Source organism: Eschrichtius robustus, chromosome 12 (assembly GCF_028021215.1).
Source record: "Eschrichtius robustus isolate mEscRob2 chromosome 12, mEscRob2.pri, whole genome shotgun sequence".
Lineage (NCBI taxonomy): Eukaryota > Metazoa > Chordata > Mammalia > Artiodactyla > Eschrichtiidae > Eschrichtius > Eschrichtius robustus.
The window spans coordinates 19,593,217-19,613,988 of record NC_090835.1 but is presented as its reverse complement, the minus strand read 5'-3'; the positions used below and the strand labels follow the sequence as shown (position 1 = coordinate 19,613,988).

The 20,772-nt window shown below is 41.7% G+C and overlaps 1 protein-coding gene across 9 annotated transcripts in view; it reads right to left on the bottom strand.

Moving 5' to 3' along the window:
* FOXP1 (forkhead box P1) overlaps positions 1-20,772 on the bottom strand; it is a 586,136-nt gene that overhangs the window by 157,668 nt on the left and 407,696 nt on the right. Inside the window, exon 1 of one of the 9 annotated variants that reach the window (XM_068557273.1) lies at positions 8,176-8,224. The exons of the other annotated variants lie outside the window; for them this stretch is intronic. The gene's annotated coding sequence lies outside the window, so the exon portion shown is untranslated. Of the gene's footprint in view, positions 1-8,175; positions 8,225-20,772 lie in introns of those variants that run through there. 9 annotated transcript variants of the gene reach the window in all.

Below are 20,772 nucleotides of genomic sequence, written 5' to 3'. Positions count from 1 at the left end.
CCAAACATTTCTAAGGGAAGCAGGGGAAGGGTTTATGATTATCAATTTAAAGTGGAAAAACTAAGATGGTGAGGTTTGGTGACTTGCCCAAGGTCACAAGTCTAGTGAGTGGTTAGGACAGAAATACAAAAACAAACGTTGTCTCCTGAAAACGTGATACTCACATTCTACCAAGGTCAGTGATTAGACCAAATATGGCCAAGGGTAGTTCTGGCAAATGGACAGGCAGTCCTACAGAGCCAAAAATGCATGAATGAACGTGCGTCCCGATGCCTTCGGGATGAAGGGAAGGGCCTCGTCACGGTACCACACTTCCTAACTCATCTTCTCCCACACCGAAGACTTGCTTTTTTTTTTTTCAACCAGATCTTCCTATTCCCAGGACTCTTGGAGTCACAGTCACATCTGTAATTCCCTTCTTCGTGTTCTCTGCCCACATTTACATGGCATCCAAGTATCTTCTCCATTTAAACACTACCCTTCCCAGACAAATACTGCATGACCTGACTTACACACACGGAATCTAAAAAAGTTGAATTCAAAGAAGCAGAGAGTAGAATGGTGGTTGCCAGGGGCTGGGGGGAGGGGAAATGGGGAGATATTGGTCAAAGGGCACAAACCTTCTGCTGTGTGAGTTGAATAAGCTCTGGGGATCTAATGTACAGCATGGTGACTACACTTAAGAATACTGTATTGTACGCTAGAAATTTTCTTAAGAGGATACAGCGTCAATCTTCTCACTATACACACAAAAGGGTCACTATGTAGAGGTGATGGACAAGTTATTTAGTTTGACTGTGGTGATCTTTTCACAATGTATACATACATGAAAACATCAAGTTGTACACCTTAATATAGATACCATTGCTTTATGAAAACCTATCTCAATAAAGTTAAAAAGTAAAAAGTAAACGATATCTTTAAAAGTTAATAAATTCTACCTCTTCCTAAAAACTCAATCCAGTTCCTTCAAGCGGCAGAGTCCTTCCCTTGGGGCCCAAGGGACCAGCGCTGCCTGTGAATCCCTGTAACATCCGGGGTTTCTATTGCTGTGACGCCAATCCCCAAGCAGGCAGACAGGAAGAAATGAACAAGCCCAGCTATCTCTGAAACTCCCTCAGAATTATCTATCCAGATTCATCCATCTTCTCTGGGGATACTGATGCTGTCACCATCATCCCCTGATTTTGATCCTTTCTTCAAGTCCCAGTAGGGACAAGTCCCCTGTTCCGTGGTTCAACTGAGCCAAGGTTGGACCTTTGCAAGAAGAGCGTTGCATAAAGCAAACAATGGAGAGGCTGAGCTGAGAGAGCACAGATTTCTTCTCACAGTTTAACTGAAGTCCAGCCACAGTTCACACACCGGGACACCTGTGTCTCTGCTCCACCTTTGCCTAAGTTCGACCTGTCTCCTTCCACCCACCAGACATGGCTTTCAGGTCCAGCAGGACTTCTGGCCCCTGTTTTTTCAATCCAGTGTAGGTTCTCACATTCTACTATAGTTGCTGCTTCTTGTTTGAGTGGTGGTGGTGGTGGTGGGGGGGGGGGGGTGTTAAGTAACCGTATGAAATTTTTTTGCTCTGAATGCTTATTCCCCCTCACTTTTATTGAGATGTAATTAACATGTAACACTCTAATAGTTCTAAGTGTGCAGCATGATGATTATATATATATATATAAACGATTACATATATATATGATTACAGGTATATATAAATGATCACCACAACAAGTTTAGCTAACATCTATCACCTCACGCAGTTTCAATTTTCTTCTTGTGAGGAGAACTTTTAAGATCTACTCTCTTAGCAACTTTCAAATACACGATACGGTGTTATTAACTTAAGTCACCATGCTGTACATGACATCCCCAAAACTTACTTATCTTTGTAGCTTTTGACAAATTTCACCCACTTCCCCAATTCCCCACCTCTGGCAACCACCGATCTGTTCTTTGTTTTTATGAGTTTGATCATGTTAGATTCCACATACAAGTGAGATTATACGGTATTTGTCTTTCTCTGTCTGACTTATTTTACTTAGCAGAATGTTCTTAAGGTCTACCCGTGTTGCTAAAAATGGCAGGATTTCCTTCTTTTTATGGGTTAATAATATTCCTGTGTGTGTGTGTGTGTGTGTGTGTGTGTGTGTGTATGTACATCACATTTTCTTTGCTCATTCATCCATCGATGGACACTTTGGGTTTTTTCCATACCTTGGCTACTGTACATAATGCTGCAATGAACATGGGGGTGCAGATATCTTTTCCAGAGAGTGATTTCATTTCCTTTAGATATATACCCCGAAGTGGAATTGTTGGATCATATGACAGTCCTATTTTTAATTTTCTGAGGAACTTCCATACTGTTTTCCATAGTGGCTGCACCAACGTACATTCCCTCCAGCAGTGCACAAGGGTTCCCTGTTCTCCATATCCGCACCAACACTTGTTATCTCTTGTCGTTTTGATACGAGCCATTTTAATAGGTGTGAAGTGACATCTCACTGTGGCTTTGATTTGCATTTTCAATTAAATGTATTCTTAAAACTGTTCTGGTTCCTGGCCACTGGGGATGAGGAAGATAATAATAAAAGTTGCAATTTTGTGAGTGTTTATTGCCTGACAAGTACTAAACAGTAGAGACACACAATCTCATCAAATTTTCACCATCGTTTGAGGCATCATTATACCCAGCTAACATATATGGAAACACAGGAACAGAAAGGTTAAATTCTAAAGATTATGTGAGATATGCATAATCCTTAGCACGGTACCTGTACATGACAACTACTTATTTAATGGAAACCAGTACTAAGTACACTGCCCCATACATAAGAAGATACATTTTGTGGGAAACAAAGATTCCTCTTCCCCAGTGATCTCAAACCGTTGGCTATCCTCTTTAGAGAGACACTGAGAAAACCACAGCATCCTCTATTGAGCCCAGAGGGATCTAAGGCAGACAATATTCATCGTATGAAAAGCGAACTGAGGACAAGAGGGCTGATGTGATTTACCCATGGTCACACGGATGACCTGCAACTGAGAGGCCTGTATCCTTCCGCTGGCAAAGGCACTTGAGCAAATATGGCTCCTTCTGACCCTCACCAAACCCTAACCCACGCCTTGCCTCGACTCGTAGAATAATACAGAGGGAACGGCTGGCTGGAAGCCAAAGGACAAGCCTGGGGGAGATGAAGGTACTGATGATACAGCTGCCAGGTCATGACGAAGAAATGATGGCCAACACGTACTGAATGCCAACCACGTATCTGGCTTGGTTCTAAATTGTTGCACATAAACAGAAAGTCTACCGAATATGCCAAAGGTCACAGAGTCTGGCTTAGAATCCCTGCCCTTGTACTTCAAGAATGACACAACCCAAGATGGCCACTAACCCGCAAATCCATGGATTTGGAATTCCTGCATTCACATGGAACTAGAACTACTCGCTAGACATGACAGATCTTTAGAGAAGAATTTAGAAATGTCTAGAAGAATATATTCAGTTAATCCAAGCCACACTCAAAGGTACTTGGCAGTGAATTTTTTGAAGATTTGATCACTCTGGTCAAGGAGTTAGAAACATTTTCTTAAGAGGGAGGTTAAAAACAAAACTGTTCATCAACAGTGTTCACAGAGCTGTGCTCATCGGGTGACAACGATCTTTGGAGCTTCTGGTCCCTGCAGTGCAGCATGAGGTGGAACTTGAGCCTCCAGGCATGAAGAAATAGGGATTCCCTGGGAATCTGGGGGAATTACTCACCTTAGGAGAAGCATAACATTTCCAAAGAAAGAGAGGCTTACTTCATAAAACATTAATGTATTTCTACAGAAGCAGGACACATGGTGGTGAAGTGCCCACCCGTCATTCTGCCTGGATTCGAACCCCAGCTCCACCACTTGCGAGCTGTGTGACCTTGGACAAGTTACTTAACCTCTCCTTGCCTCCGTTTCTTCATCAGTAAGAATGGGAGAAAATAACAGTCCCTATATCATAATTAATACATACAATGTGCATAGCCTAGGGCCTCACAATGAATAAGTGCTTCTGAAATAAGTCAGATAAAGATAAATATCATATGATAGCACTTATACGTGGAATTTAAAAAAATGATACCAATTAACTTATTTACAAAACAGAAACAGACTCACAGGCATAGAAAACAAACTTATGGTTACCAAAGGGGAAGTGGTGGGAGGGATAAATCCGGAGTTTGGGATTAACAGATACACACTACTACATATAAATTAGATAAGCAACAAGGACCTACTATATAGCACAGGGAACTGTAGTCAGTATCTCGAAATAACCTATAATGGAGATGAATTTGAAAAAGGATTGTGCTGTACGCCTGAAACGAACACAACATTGCAAGTCAACTATACTTCAAATAAAAAAAAGCACTTAGAAAATGATTACTCATTTTATAAGATATGAAAAACACATAAATGAATTAGGAAAATAAAAAGTCAAGTGTAATATCCTCATCTACACATCTACACATCTGACAACATTTGGGGGCATGCTTACATAAACTACTTTTCTGAAGCAAAACTGGAATCACTAATTACACGCTTTTGAAAATCCCTTTTTGAAATTAAAAACCCATTTTGAACGGAGACTTTTCAAACCTAATTTCTACGTTCAGCTTCCAACCAACAAACAGCGCTGGGAACCAAATAACCTAAATTCTACCCCGCACCCTATTCTAGAGACTTCCGGAAAAAGTTTTAACCTAAGACTTAAAACTGCAAATGGCATGTGACTAATTTTTACTCTGTAAGTAGTTACCATAGGAAGGAGCACAAGACACACAAGAATTCAAGAATCACACGGTAACACTGAGGGTTAACAGAATGTTTCGATTCTTTTGCCCCAAAGCCCACAACCGCGAGTAACTTCTCACTTTGCACTGCCAATGAGCAGGGTCTCTGCAAAGAACCAACTAACTTGATTTTTGTGGAAGTTAAATTGCCAACATCATATTGAGTTAAAGCGAAACGAAACAAAAATCAAAATTTTAGCCCAGGCTGTATCTTAAAAAAAAAAAAATCTCCTAACTTTTCACGCTGAAGAGATTAAAAGTAAGCGTGATCTCTTCACCGGCTTCCCCCTTCCATCTCCATCAACTCCACGCACTAGATGCATTTTCCAGTCCAGTTTCTTCATGGTAAAATACTTTCTCATGAGACTGCCTGTGGTCAGGGCTGAGTATGCCACAGGAAAAACGCTTCTCATGGCATCTAGATCATACCCCTTTCCAGCTCGTGCCTGACCATGAAATACAGACACACCCGGAAATTATAAACTATTTTAACAGCAGGACATTTTCCCACCTCAAAAGTGGGATCATCATCACAGCCTACCTATGTCCCAAGCATGTTCCAAGTACTGACGAGTTAGCATTAGTCGGGCACTTTGATTTGCACAAAGGGCTGTGCGTAGGTACAAAGTGTGACGATCCAACACAAGTGCCTTTTGGAGAGTCACCCAAGATGACAAAAAGAGGCGGCGGAAAGGCTACTGCTTCTATGGTTGTCCTCCCCAGGACGAAGCCACCTCCCAGGGACACACATGCGGGGCAATCCTGATGGAGACTGCGCTGTGTTTGAGTGTCGGCTGCATTGTTCCCTTATATAGTCAATGGAGAGGGAATCCCTCTGTGTGCATATTTCCTATCCACATTCCAAGACAGTATAGGCAATGAAACAGATTTTCAGCTGGGATTTATAGGGCTTGATGTGACCGGGCCAGGCACTGTGCTAGGATCATGCCCATCATTTGTTCAGGGTGTGTATACATGAGGCAGCCCCTGACCAAAATCGTGCTTTAGTTATTAAAAGACGTGCCCGTGAGAGCATGTACACACAGGTCAGTGCTTGGCTGTGTATAAAGAATCTCCATGCACTGATGCAAACCCCACTAGAGAACGAAAGCAAAAAAATTAAATTTCAGTTTGCCTGTTTAAAAATCTACACTTCATGTAGATTTGAGCCTTTCCCTAGGTCTCTGGAGGACTTGACCTGAGATAACCAACAGCCCTGCAGGTCATTTTTTACACGACATAAGAATAAAGACGTGAAGATGTTTCTGAGGGTGTCTCGGAGACCTACAAGCTGTCTCTTTGCAGGACACCACCTGCCCGACACGTTCTAAGGGAGGAGCAAACAGTTGGACACTAATAAATGACGCTGCTCACCGGTCACAGAAACTCTGGTATATTTCCCTTTAACTGAGCTCTTTATGTTTCGATGTAAAGTCAGAATATAGCCTTCAACAAAACTGTAAGAGCTACAGATTTATCCAATGGCATCACTGTTTAAAAGACACACACACTCTCTCACATACAACATACAAGTAGAGCTACTGAGGCAGGCATAACTAAGGAACGCATCTAGAAAAGCCAAACTACTGACCAACTCAACCTGGGAAATCCTGTGCCATAAAACCATCCACCACAGTAGATGAATTCTCAGTAAAAGCCTGGCGAATTCTCAGAAGGCCAAGAGGCTCCTGAGTCTTAAGGGTTAACTTGGTTGCCTTTAAAAAGAAAATGACACATGTAATTTCCTTTTATCATAAAACAATGCATTTACTCTCTTCTGTATGTCTGTTAAAGGGCATGGCTTTCTGAGTGGAAAACAAAACAGAACTTGGTCACATGTTTATTTGCTTCAGCTACTCCCTTCCCCTTCTGATAAATAATCAAACATGCCATCCAGAAAAAACAAAACCAGCGAGCTGGGAAATTTGATGGTCATCAAATAGACTGCGATACCAAGAAAATCGGCCCACTGTTCCCACACTGAGTTTTTGGCCTCCACACCTACACTAACATCTGAGTAAATACCTCCAGTCACTCTTTCCATTTTCCCTGCAATTACTCCTACTGTTATACAAATTGTCCTGAAGGCAGTCGCAAACCTAATTTTTTTTTCTTGCAAAGTAGAACAACTTCTGAATCTGAAAAAAGCCAGCCTAGCAAGATAGATACACATATATATATATACACATACCTATTTTATTTATTGAAATGCTTCTTCCAGGACAGGTGGGGGACAAGGACAGAGCCTGTTTCTTTCTCTATTCCAATAGATGGCTGATTTAGACGCTAAAATTGAAGTATATTTAGTCTGGGGACTAACAAACAAGGTTTAGGGTAATAACAATTCCCTTCAGATCAAAAGAGCTAATCTTCTACTTCCTGTCTATTCCCTGACCAGTACACAGTGAAGAAAAAAAAAATTAGCACCTGGCTTACCAATTATACTGAAGCTGGTTGGGTCAGGGTTGGGGGAGGGGTGTGGGGAGAGGGGAGGGGGGCCAGAGGGACGTCCACAGCGGACAGGAAAAGGTGGAACCCTTTAAAAAAAAAATGTCAAACCATGTGTTGAAAAACTCATTTCAAGAGAAAGGACCCAAGGAGCAACCACGTCACTCTTCGGCATAGAGAGAAGCAAGCAGCCCAGGTTCGAGGGCTTTCCCTGCCATCCTAATTATCCACAATGAGCATTTTGAAAAGACCCTTCCAACATCAAAGTTAACAACCATCTCGGAAAGTGAGGCGGGCTTTCTCTTTCTTTTTTTTGCGGCCCACTCCATTTAAACCATAGTAATATGAATGAGATAATGACCGTGCTTGTTTCAGCAGCCTGACTTTTATTGGCATGAAATTGGTACAAATATTATCAAGACCGATTCCCAAACGATGACGGGGTCACGATGCACACATGGAGGACAATCCTGCAGATGCAGATTACCAAGCCGCCAACCCTGCACCCTCTCACTCCTGGTGATACCAGGAAGGAAAAGAAGGCGACACAAAACAATCTCACAAACAAGCAGAGCGAGGTTCTAATCTCCGTTCAAGCTCCTAAACCGGTCCTGACGACACACGGCGGCTGCTGACTTAGCTGAGACTATCCGGAGACACGTTTGAAAGCAAGAGTGAAGTAACAAGGAGTTAGAACGAACCGGTCCTCTCAAAGCTCTAAAAAGAAAAACGTCTTTGATGGAAGTGGGGGGTGGGGGTGGGGCGCCAGAAAGAGCAGTAAGTAAGTTGAATTATCTTATTTTGCCCTTCAGAGAATGTCTGTGCAGGAGCAGATCCTTAGTTTTAAAAGTTTAACCCAGCGAAAATGTTCTTTTTTTTTTTTCCTCTGGACACTTACAGAGAAAATGAAGAGTTTGATCGAGAAAGCTCACACTGTCTGCCCTTGGATTTCCGTCTTCTTGCTGTAGATGGGTTCTGGCTGTTTCTGTGAAGCGGGGTTGCCGAATGGTAAAAAAGATGTTTGAATAAACAGGAAGTCCTGTGCGACTGAAGCACACTCGAGGAGAAAACACACTGGAACATTGCCCTTTGTAGGCAACTTAAGGGACGCCTGCCTCCACGGTAGCTGCTTGGGCTCTCACTAAATGACAAAGAAACCACCAGAATTCCTCAAGTAATTCTTCACTTTCAAAGTTGAGAGATCAGTTGGAGCTTGGAGGTAATTTTCAAAGTTGCATTTAGCACTTAAAGAAATCTATTCAGGCTACACTGTATCTAAATCATCCCAGGTCTGCAAGCAAGGACACAGCATGAGAAGTGTGCCGGGGCTAGACCCAGCCCTAGCCAAACACAGCTCATTCACGCAGACAAATACACACCGACGGGGTTTTGGGCAGCCTGCTCCTGAGATATTTTTGTGGTGACATTAACATAGGCAGGATGCTTTTTTTTTTTTTTTTTTTTAAAAAAAAAAAAAAAAAAAAGGAAGAAAGAAAGAAAAGAAAATTCCGATTCTGCAGACTTTAGAGGATTTTGTCACACGTATTTTTAAAGAACACATCGCCTGCATTCCAGGGATATGCCCCTGAGCTTGCTTTTTTGCTGCTTTTCCTTTTCTCTGCAATCAACCAAACTACCTGTTTAGCTTGAGATGCCTAGCTTGCCTACCTGAACACTCCTGAAGCCACCCCAAACTAATTATCAAAGTCCTGTCTTCCGTCACCCGAGTGAACTTGACAGATACTGTAAAGAAAAGTGAACTGCTGAAGGCAGAGAAGTCAGCTTGAAAAATAGGATGAAGAGTTGAACAGCCAAATTCAAAAAAAAAAAAGAGAGAAAAGAAAAGATAAAGGGGGGGAGGCGGAGGAGGAAGAAAAAGGATTCCTTCTGAAAATGCATTGCTGCTGTGGCAATGTTCTTCTGCCATGGAAGCAACTGATTTGTTATCGAGCGTGGAACGCTGGACTGTCTGTCATCCAGGTGCTAATACTCGGCTAAAATAACTCACTGGGAACTGTCAGTAGGATGTTTACATAGGCCCCAATCTTTTCTTCATAGAAGGAAATTTTTTACTGGAATTCATCTTCTTTTGATCTCACATTCAAAGCAACGGCAGCTTGATAGACATTCAAGTCTGAAAGCAAATCCAGACGCTGAAGATAAACCGCCAGAATATGACAGGCAGAAGCATCTAAAGCTTATAAAAACCAAGAGAACAGCATGTCGCCTGAGTATTACAATAGCAGAAATCAAGAGACATATTAGGTGGAACAGATCAGCCACAAAAACAGTTCAAAAGGCAGATCAGAGAAACAGAGGACGAGGCTAGGAGGAACAAAAAAAAAAAGGGAAAGATCTGGTTTACTGCCTAACCTCCCTTCTGAGCCCTGCAGCTTTTAGATGCCTGCCTCTCCACTTTTAGAAGGGGTGGAGTATCCAATTCAAATGTTCCTGTCTAACTCAGCCAGCCTAGTTATAAACGCTGCAGATGACTTCCTAGCAATCCATTTCTAAGGGGCAAGGGAAAAAGACAGACCTTCACCTGTCTCAGTGTCCAGCATGCTACATTTTATTAGCAGCCCCTGCATCTGCTGCCCTGTCATGTAGTTTCAAGAGGCACATAGCCTGGGCGCCAGGCAAGTGGGTGGCAGGAAAACCAGTCCTCAACAGAAGAGCTCTAAGTGGTTCGAGACGGGGCTAGAGACTTCTGAGCAGTCCGGTTCCCTAAAAATGGCTAATTACTAACTGAACACAAACGCTCCAGCCTCAGTCACACAGAGAGATGAGTTCAGGGCGATGGACAGACAACTGCTCAGTACCTACTCACTTTGAAGTCAACTAAGGCAATTTCATAAAGGAATTATTGCAAGAACTTTCTTAGAGGTACACAATTATTTCTCTTAAAAATAAGCCGCTTATTCTAATTAAAGTCAGGGTGCCTAATGAAAAAAGTAATTCTCCCAACAATTCTGCACTTTGAGCTGTTTGTTCATAAACACTGAATGTGAACAGGCAGCATCAGGTTAAAGGGCAAGAGAATTCCACATTATAATTTAGCCTGCAGTTACTCCTGACCGCAAACACCTCCTGGGAGCACAGAGCCAGATCATTTCTGCAGCACCCTTGGATTTTGAAAATCAGCCCCTCCCCCGTTTCTGCACAATAACCCAACAGTGCGATGTGGATTTAAAAATCCACTAACCAATTTTAAAAGCTGTAATCAGTTTAGGGTTTGCCTCGTGCAAACAAGATTCCTGGGTAACTAAGTTACACACGTGAAAAACAAACAAAACAAACAAACACAACACAAACCCTCCCGGATTCTGAGCCCATTTTGTAAAAGGCATCTTCGGTCACGCTTACATAGCTGTCTGATGTGCTAAGCCGATCATCTGTCTTTAAACCGTACTACTTCAATATATGAAAGTTGCCACTACTCTTCCCAAGCTAAAAAAATAAATAAAAAGTTGCTTTCAATACTCACTCCCAAAGTCTGCCAACTAAATACTCTACGTTGCTGTAATGGTTCCATTTACCCAAAACAGGGAGGTCTACCATGTAAAGCGGAATGCAAATTCCTTTATATATTATAAAATACATTCTTCCTCTGCAAAGAATGCTGTCACTCCCATGGTGAGACACGGAGGAGGAACACTCGTTTCTCACAGCCATTAAAAGTCTTTTTAAAAAATCTGCCATGTATAAAGACCTTCATTAGTATAATTAAATGACTGTTGGGTTTGGTTTTTTTTTTTGATATAAACAACTTTTGATCTGTCATTTCAAAACCTCATAATAATATCATTAAAGAGCTACCATTTTTAAAAGAGAAATTGTCTGCTTAGGGCCATGGACGAGTAGCCATGCTCTGGGCCGCTTCCTCTCTCTCCCTTTCAGACTTCTCCTGGACTTGAATGTCACCCCAGACCTTGAATCCTTGAATGTGAAATGGCTTCACGTTAATTGCTCTAATTGCTTGAAGATGTGCTGGCAGGTGAAACCTGATCCCCGTGGCCATTGTAGAGACCAAGAACAACACTGGAATGTTTACACAGTAGTTTGATTTTAATAGACAGAAGGGCTGAGTTTCCGACAGCAAAAACACAGCTAATAGGTGACCCCTTAATGTAGTCTTCCTTTAAAAAAAAAAAAAAAAAAAAAAAAAGAAGACACACAACAAAAAACAATTTCATGTCCTAAAAGGCAGTGTCCTAAATGCCAAGGTTATTTGCTTGACTCTTGGAGTGAGTACACGTTACGTTGCACCTGACATTTATACCCGAAACTCTACCCCGAATACATTTTTTTTTTTTTTTTTTTACCTTAAAACAAAAAAGCACTTTATATGTCAGTCACCTTACAAACAGATTAGGACTGTATGGTATTTCCAAGTAAGTGCCTTCATTTAAATTTTAAATTGAATATTTTCCACTACCGCAAAACTCCCTGTCCCTTAAAGGAGAAGCCTTGTATCTCCTTGTTTATTCCTTTGGTTCTTCTGCTTCCCCCTCCACCACCCCCACCCCCATCCCCATTTATGGAACTCCTGACCCTTGTACATTCCTGGATTGCAGTTAAAGTCGAATCCAAACCCTCTCATGTTGGTGCCTTAGACAAATATGCATCCTTTTGGTGCCTTTTTTCTTTGTAACCGTGTGGGACTGTGGTCTGCTTCTCATCTAGAGGGACTAAGGCAGCCAGGGGAGTGGCTGACATAGTTATTCAATGACAGTGGCCATTCTCCCTGGATATTTTAATGAATTGAGATGGATACAGAGGTCTGACAATGGCTCCCCAGAGCCCTCTCTTAACAGAGCACAAATGTAACCAGCGCTGGACAGGAAATATACTACAGCAAGACCAAGATAAAAATACAACAGCACCTACAAGGTGTCATTAACAAAAGGAAACCCACCAAGGTTAAGGGGTAGGCTTAGACAGGTGTTGAGATACAGACATACATACATACAGGAATGTTTCATACAGAGCCAAGGAAACACTGTGAAACAGGAACTAAGAATTAAACACGTATTATAGAATATCACAAAACAAAGAACTGATTTTAAGGTTAAGCTGGGCAATTAAAAGCAATAGATATACCTTGCAAATAAGAACAGAGAAGTAGGGAACACCCCACACAGCTGGAAGGCACTGTCTAATGGCTGCTCTCTAAGTTATGCTGTGTATCAACTTCTGATAATGAAATAAAAAAGGCGGAAGAAAGGGTGGCGGGGAGTCCTTTCAAAGCTGTGAAAACGCTTTAGTTACATAAGCTAAGTAATAAATATAGGAGCTTCCATTGCCCAGACTATTTGTCCCCAAACGCTGAAAAGACAAAATGATGAAACAAAAACAACTGCTTACAGAACACCCTTTCAAATCACAGCCGCCTGACACACATTTATAGACACTCATACCTTGTTTCAAAAGTTACAATCTCCTATTAAGAAGTAATGCTTCCTTCTCTGAAAAAGGAGGAGGGGACAAGTAACCATTTATCCATTTAAAGATTAAGTATAAACTAGTCCAAGCCAGTGAGAGGAACACGGAGGGAAAAAGTAAACAGGCCCTCACCCCCCTACCCCAAAAATAGTTCCCCTTTGAAAGCTCCATGCAGCTAGTGCCTGGTACCAAGGGCTGCCCCGTTCCTTGGAGGGGTCAGGAAAGCTATGCTAAACCGACAGGTTCCGTTTACAGCAGGCCAGAACTTTGTTTGGATATACTGGCCTTGCTCCCCGCCAGCTTAACAACAGATGGCTAGAAAACTTTCATTATGCTGCACAGGACTGAACTGTAAACAATCCAGAAAACTGTGAAAAGTTTAACTCCCTCGAAACCAATGTGGCACACCAGGACCTGCCCAGAGGACTGTGGGAGTGATGGTTAAAACAAGGGCACTTGCTAACTGCCCAAGTCAACTCGGGCACCATTCCAGACGCCAGAAGAGCAGCGACCCGCCCAAGTCTTGAGTTTAACTGTTCAAAGCCCAGACCTTAAAAGGAGTTGTAGTTGACGGTCCCGTCTTTTTTTATTTCCCTAAAATGTACTGTCAGACTTTCCCTCGCCTTGGGAGAAAGAAGATCTTCCTCTAGACAGTTCCCAAGCTCCCTTCCTGCTTTCCTTCCCTCCGGAAATCGGGAGGATGAGGCCGAATAGTCTCGTTCTAACACCCAGATTTAAATATGATTTATCCAAATCTGCCTATAATTTAAATATTCATTAAATTGATTCAATCACATGAACCCTAATATCTCCTAATGCTCCAAGACAGGTTATAAATGTACCTTCAGAGGTTTAATTCAATTGGCAGTCTGAGAGGTCTCATCACTGGAAATGTGTTATTTTCATATTATTCAAGAAATGAACAAATGCATTTTCCACAGATGTATCGGAGAAGCTAGCCTTTCCTGTTATTGAAAGAAAATTGTGTTTATTACTCCTTTAGCATAGTGTAAACTCATAAACGTCAACAGAGAGTACAAGGAAAACTGTCAACTAAATATTGTTTCCTTCATGAGCTGCTCTTCCAAGTCAATTACGCCTTTCAGCTTCTGGGGCATTGTATGATAAACTGGCAGTAAAAATCATTCACATTAATATACCATGGTGCCTTGCCTGCAAAAGGTAATTAAAGAAGTAAATGACTCATAAGAATAGACATATTAGCTGCAAAATGAAAGGCAACTGAGCTGCCACATAAAAATATGTACCATTAAGATATTGCATTTTCATATTCCTGTAATCAGCTTCAGTAGACTAATGCTTATTTAATCCAGTTCTGTGCTAAGTCCATCAACAACTGTTTTTTGCTGTTTTCTCCTTGACTGAACATTATGAGAGCAGGTTTGGAATAAATACTGCAATGAGATTTTTGCATCCTCAGTTGAAGAACAGGTTTTTATATTTTAAAATCTATTTTTCTCTCTCTGAGAAATATAATGTTAAAAGAAAATTACTGGTGGAGAAAAATATATATATAAATTATATTATATAAAAATATGTAGTATATTATTATTATATAAAAATATAGTCAGATCTGTCTCCTAGCTAGACGTGTCTCTTTAAATGGCAGAACATTTCAGGGAAATAATATTTGTTCCCACATTCACTGTTTCTGACCCAGACCATTATCAGCACAGGGGATATGGTGTCAGGCCTTTACTTGCCAAATCTCTGCTGCCTTTATGAAGTGCTCCCTTTTACTGACATTAACAATGTCTTCCATTAACATGAGCAGGAGGAAGGCAGTTTATCCTCCGGCAGAGGTGGAAAGAGAAGGCAGGAAAGGAAGAGGGAGATGGCAGGTGGGGAGGCAGGAGAGGACCCCAGACTTGCCTAGTGGCCCCTGCGTTCTCTTCCTTCCAAAGGGCTACTAGCCACCGGACTGGATAGAATCTTCCGGAAGACACGCGACTGCCCCTCAAATTAGGTGCTCTAACTTTCCATTCTCTGGTTTCTGAACGGACATTTGGCTGTATTCTTCCCATCCTTCATTTCAGAGTTCCCGCGCCAGGCCAGCCAACCCACAGGAAAGCATCACCTATGCGGTCTGAGAGTTTTCACTCAAGTTGCTCACCTCCCTGCTTCTGAAACCTTGATCTTGACCAGTGAGCTGAGTCCACCGTTTGCACTATTCATATTTCTTGGAACGTTTAGATGCATCAAGTTTCCTGGAGGCTGAAGAAATTCCTGTTCTTGTGGAAATTAGGGCTCTTTCTTGATGACCAATGCGGGCCTAAGGCTTTGCCAATTCAGTTTGGGAGTTTTGGCTTTCAAAACTCTTGCAGTGCCTCCGGTGTTAATGCCAGCAATGAAAATCGGCCTATGAAACATTAGGATACCTGTCTCCTATCACGTTTGCCGGCAATTCTCTCACTTTCAATAACATCTAAAGGCATCTAGATGGGCTCCTCTAATTGATCAAAAAATCCAAGAGAGATTCCTGACCTCTGTTTTTGTTTTTGTTTTTTTAAATCGTAGGTTTTCAACAAAGGCAAAGTTCTAGATTTCTACACAAGTTGCACCTTCGCCCCTTCTCTCCTGTGAGTACAGGAATTTCCAAGGCTTTAAAACTCAACAGTAGCCAGCCGGGCCCGCAAGGACAGGCCAGGATGTGAGGACGGTCCTACAAGGACCCTCTGCTGCTTATTTATCTTTTTAACAGTTCTCAGAACTGCCGAGAGCCTCCTAGATTTAGGCTGGATCTTTCCTTGTAATGTATTAGTGCTTCAACATTTGAGCAGACATCACTTGGAACCACAATTAATGAGCTCTAGTCCTTTTCCTAATGAAGGAACAAAGGTTCCTGTGCGCACACACACGTGGAAAGAGAAGAGAAGGCTTCTAATCGCTTCAAAATGGGATTTTTCATATTTAGGAACATAATGGCATCGGGAAAGAAGAGCATTTCCAACAACCTTTACAAATAAGGCTTTACAAAATACTGTTAGCTGTTCATCATACATCACTATCAAAAATGGAAAGTTATGAATACCATACATGTAAACCTTTGTCTTTACATGAATTAACCTGTAGGTACGAATACAATGATACAGGAATTAGTTTTTAAAAATACACTAAAAAAAAAAAAAAGAAAGAAAGAAAAAAAAAAAAAAAAAACGGCCCTTCTCTGAAAAAAGGAAGGCGAGAAGGCAGCTCCTCTGAGCCTGATATTCCTCAGACCTTAGCAGATTAGGATTCAAACGTGTAATTAAGAAAGATAACCCCAGTTTTTATAGTAATTAGGGGCTGTGGGAAATAGGATACTCTCTCTCAAAAGTGTTACAAATATACCACACTTCTAAATAACCTGCAATGCTTGGAAAGAAGACTCGCTACCAAGGGCATGGCTGCTCTCAGAGAGGGAACAGTAAATGACAGACTGGCGTTCAAGTCCATTAGCTGCTATGTGAGAGCAGCACATTCACTAGCTCGCGACCTGTGAAAAATCTTAGATCTCTTTAAATCTCTGAATTGGATTACTGCATTAATTCTTAAGAACTGCAATCCTTCAACCAAGCCAAATTACCCTCATTAACAGTGGAAAAACTGCCTCTGCAATAAGTTTAAAAAAAAAGATATTTATTACCTATAATCACTTTCAGATACTTCACCTAGAAATATGACGAATGCAGGCTAACAACTCTGAAAACGGTGGTATCCTGATTTCGCATGTTAATTTCAGATTAAAAATAAAAATGAAAGTATGTGCATGGTGTTAAAATTTATTTTTAAATCTACGGGACGTTTCCTTTTATTATAATAGCGCTCTGATAAGAAGTGAATAGTCCCATTTTACAGGAGAGGAAACCGAGGGGGCATACACAGAGATACTGCACCAACCTGTCCAAGCCCTCCCAGCTAACCTGGGGCAGGAGAGAGTCTCCTGGCCCTGTGTTCTGGGTTCAGACTACGGGAATTAAATCGGAAATCCAGACTTCCAATGCACGGACTCCTCTAAATCACGCTCAGGGAATTAAAAGACAGGCAAAATGAAAGAAAAGATAGGAGTGCAGCTCTGAGTGCGGAAACGATCCCCATGATAAACACAACAGGAGCTGGCTCTATGCTTCCATCACCACAGTTGCTAACACTGTCTAACCTGCCTTGAGAATTCATCAAATAAGCGCTCTTACAGTGGTGAAAGAAAAAGAAATGTAAATTGATCTACTCTGCCCTTGTTGCTCCCTAAAATGGTCTCCTCGGAAATGTGATAAAAGCTTGACTGATTTTGAACAACTTTTGGTACTTTATGGCAAATGAGCTCTTTGAAGCCCCACTGACTGCCATTCCTCGGCTCCAAGGATGTTACTGCTTTGGTTCTGTTACTTCCCCCCGCACGAGCTGGGGCAGGAGAATCCTCTCCATCAAAAAGAGGAGCAGCTGGGAAGGGCTTGGGCAGAGGCAAGCCAGCCTGTGTTTATTGCAACACACGGTTTTTCTATCATGTATTAAGGAATGGGAAAAGGTGAACAAGACAGACACAAGTTGCTTTCCAAACCTGATAGTAACCAATACGTCTAAAGGGCCATAATAAAATGCTAACTGGAGTTCATAATAAAAACCCAGAGGAACTACTAAGGCTCTGGAGTGACTTCTGAATCACCATCAGAAAAAAAAAAAAAAAAAAAAAAAAAAAAAAGGTAGATAAATTGTGCTCGGGATAGTTGCATGTGAAATACATTTATTTCAAACTAGGTAGTCCTTAGTATATGATGACAAAAATCTCCAATGACCCTATATTCTACTGTAACCTTCTTTTTTTAAACAAATTCCAAACAACAGTTGTTAAGATGAGCACTCGAATTCCACGTCAGACACGCAGAGCCGTGGCAAAGTCTAATAATGGAAACAGCATTTATTAAGCCCAGTGTGAGGCAGGCTTTTGCATTCGCTGCCCTTCTATCCTTCCAATGACCTTTCAAGGTGCAAGTTGTTCTACTCATTTTACAGAGGAGGAAGACAAGGCTCGGGGAGGATAACTTGCCCAAGGTCAAGTGGCTTCTAAGTGGGTCGATGCCTGCATGGAGGTGAAGGTGAAGCTTAAGAGAAAATCCGAGAGAAGAGCTGCTCAAAGGAGGGCTGGGAGGAAAGAGGCCTCCGTCTCGGGGCATTAAAACTTTGCAGGAGACCATGATCCAAACATCAGACGGTTTGTGATTTGCAGACTCCTTGCCCACCTCCTGCCCGGAGGCACTGCATGTTTCAAAGGACAATATGGAAACACCGTCTCTCGATGGTGCCACCATTTGTAGAGTCTCCCCCCTCTCTCTTTCAAGAGCTTTATGACGGTCAACTGGGTGCTTTTCAAACAATAAATGCTTTAGCAGTGACCTCATGATTAACTTGGTTCACTACTCTAGCCACCTTTCTAAACAAATGTTATAGTTACCTTTTCCACAATACCTTCCATTTACACATCAGTGAAACACGTAATTTTTGATGCCTCCTCTGTACCAAGCACAGTCTGGGCGCTAGGCCTATGAAGGCACCCCTTCCAAGGCTTACGGTCTACGAGAAATAGACATAAGACACTGGCAATCCACGGATCCAGAAATAATTAGATAGCCATCACAAAGGAAGCCTGAATAAAACAGCGACTTCACATACTTGTCATTCTTAACCTACTAGGTAAGGCCATCAAGAAATTTGTCCATGAGGAGGTGATATTTAAGATGACACATGCAAGTAGAGAAGGAATCACACAGCCAAGAAGCAGAGACAGAAAGTTCAAGGAGATGGACTACAGAGGTTGAGAAGAAAGTATCTGTTGAAACAACGCTAAAAAAAAAAAAAAAAAAAAAAAAAGAGGAACTTACCGAATAGCTGGTGATCGTGAATTGCCTTGTTCAACAATATTATGCCCACCTCATCCTTTTTCAATCCTTTTCAGACAAAAAACTTGCACAGATTACGAATATGCTTTTAATCAAGTGGCCTAATAAATACAAAATGCATCAGGTTGGCAAAAAGCATAAATGAATTTATGTAATTACTACTGCAAAATAAATAGCTTAGAGTTGGCCCTTGTTTCTGTCTGTCTTTACCTTTTTTAACACTGTTATGCACTGGCGGTAGGCAGAATTCTGGATGACCTCCCACTTTCCTACCCCTCGTTTCAGATATTCAAACACTAATCAAGGTATTAATGTGAAGGATTTTGCAGCTGTGATTATGATCCAAAATCAGCTGACCTTAGGGTAGGGAGATAATCTGAGCAGGCCTGAAAGAATCACATGGACTTTGTATTTTGGAATTCATATTAGAGTTTAGAGATCAGAGATGGAGAAAGTCAAGCATTCAAGAGCACAAGAAAAGATGTGATGTACTACTGCTGGCATCAAGGCAGAGGAGGTCACATGGCAAGAAATGTGGGCAGCCTCTAGAAGCTGAGAGTGGCCCCTGGCTGACTGATACCAGCAAGGAAATGAGAACCTCAGTCCTACAACCACAATGAACTGAATTCTACCAACAACCTGAGTGAACTAAGAAGTAGATTATTCCCCAGAGCCTCCAGATAAGAACTCAGTCTGGGTGGCACCTCTGATACTCTCAACCTTCTGATACTCTGAGCACAGAAGCCAGCAGCTCTGTGTCTGGACCTGTGACCTACGGAACTGTGAGCTAACAAACGGAGGTCTTAAGCTGCTACAAGTGTGGCAATGTGTTTACACAGCAACAGAAAGCCTATATATGTAGAAAAGAGATGAAATCACATTGCCTGTGTCTTAAGTATACCTAACAGTTTCTCTTACTCAATGACTAAGAACTTAAATGGAAGAGAGGAAAGGAGAAGGGGAGAAGAACAGGAGGGGAGGGGAAGGGAAAGACTCAGTTTGCTTTCTAGTCCTGGAAGGACCAACATGGCGGACCAGGACAGGTCACTCACTTCTCTCTGGGCCTCACCTTCCTCACCTGTGAAGAGGAGATGGCAATGATGCGAAACGGTGAGAGGCATCTTTGGAGAACACACAGTTGAAAACACTTTGAAAGTTGTAAAAGTACAATTCAAGTTAGGTTTTATTTTTTGTACTGCTTCTTTCCTGAGCCTTTTTGATTTTTAGCTTGCTTTTCCAATTATTCCAATTACCTAATACTGATCAAGAAATAAATATGGAATCACCCTTGGCTGGAGAAGAAAAGGAGCATCCCAAACCATTCTGGAGCTTCCTACAGTCCATGGGATAAGGGTGGAGATACCTTCCAGGAGAGAATCCAAGAGAGAATTGAAAAGAGGTCAGCCTGGGTCCCTGGGGAGGAAAACCAGGTCTTGCATTTTTTTCCCTCCATCAGTTCCACAGTCATTTGGAAGGTGGAATCAGAAGGCCTGGGTTCAAATTCCAGCACCACTCCAGACCCCAATTTAACCACTCTGTTCTGAGTTTTTCACAGGTGTGAAAGGGAAGTAACACCACTATCTCCTAGGGTTGCCGTGAGGAGTAAGTGGCATAATATATAAACTGCTTCTTAAGACAGTGTCTGGCGCTTAGTAAGCACCATATAACTGTTGTTGTTATTATTACTATTGCTATGGATTCCAGAACAGAAGCTACCTTTTTTTTTTTTTTTAACAGAAAGTCTGTTCTCTCCCCAACGGAATTTGGAAAAATTTGTAAGATGGGGCTTGGTAAATATGTAAAAATTATATCTATAATAAGGATTTTACCACTAATGCCTCTCCATTGTACACTATAAACCCCATCTAATCTCTGGGGAAGAGGTGAGAAAACCCCTCCACAGTCATGATTTTGCCGCATAATTTTACGTTTGCTCAAAGGGAAAAAAGAGACTATCAGGATTTTTAAACCATGATTTATTGCTTTTTAACAAGTAGTTTGGGCAAAGCCAGAAAAGAGGATTCACCTGCTGAAAGAGCAAGAGGAGGAAAGGAATTTCAGCCAGAGGGTCAGAGGCCAGCGCAGTCAGGCAAAAAGGCCACAGTAAAACAAAATAAAGGCTGACTTTTGTCTTTGAGTCCAGGGCACAGACTTCCTTC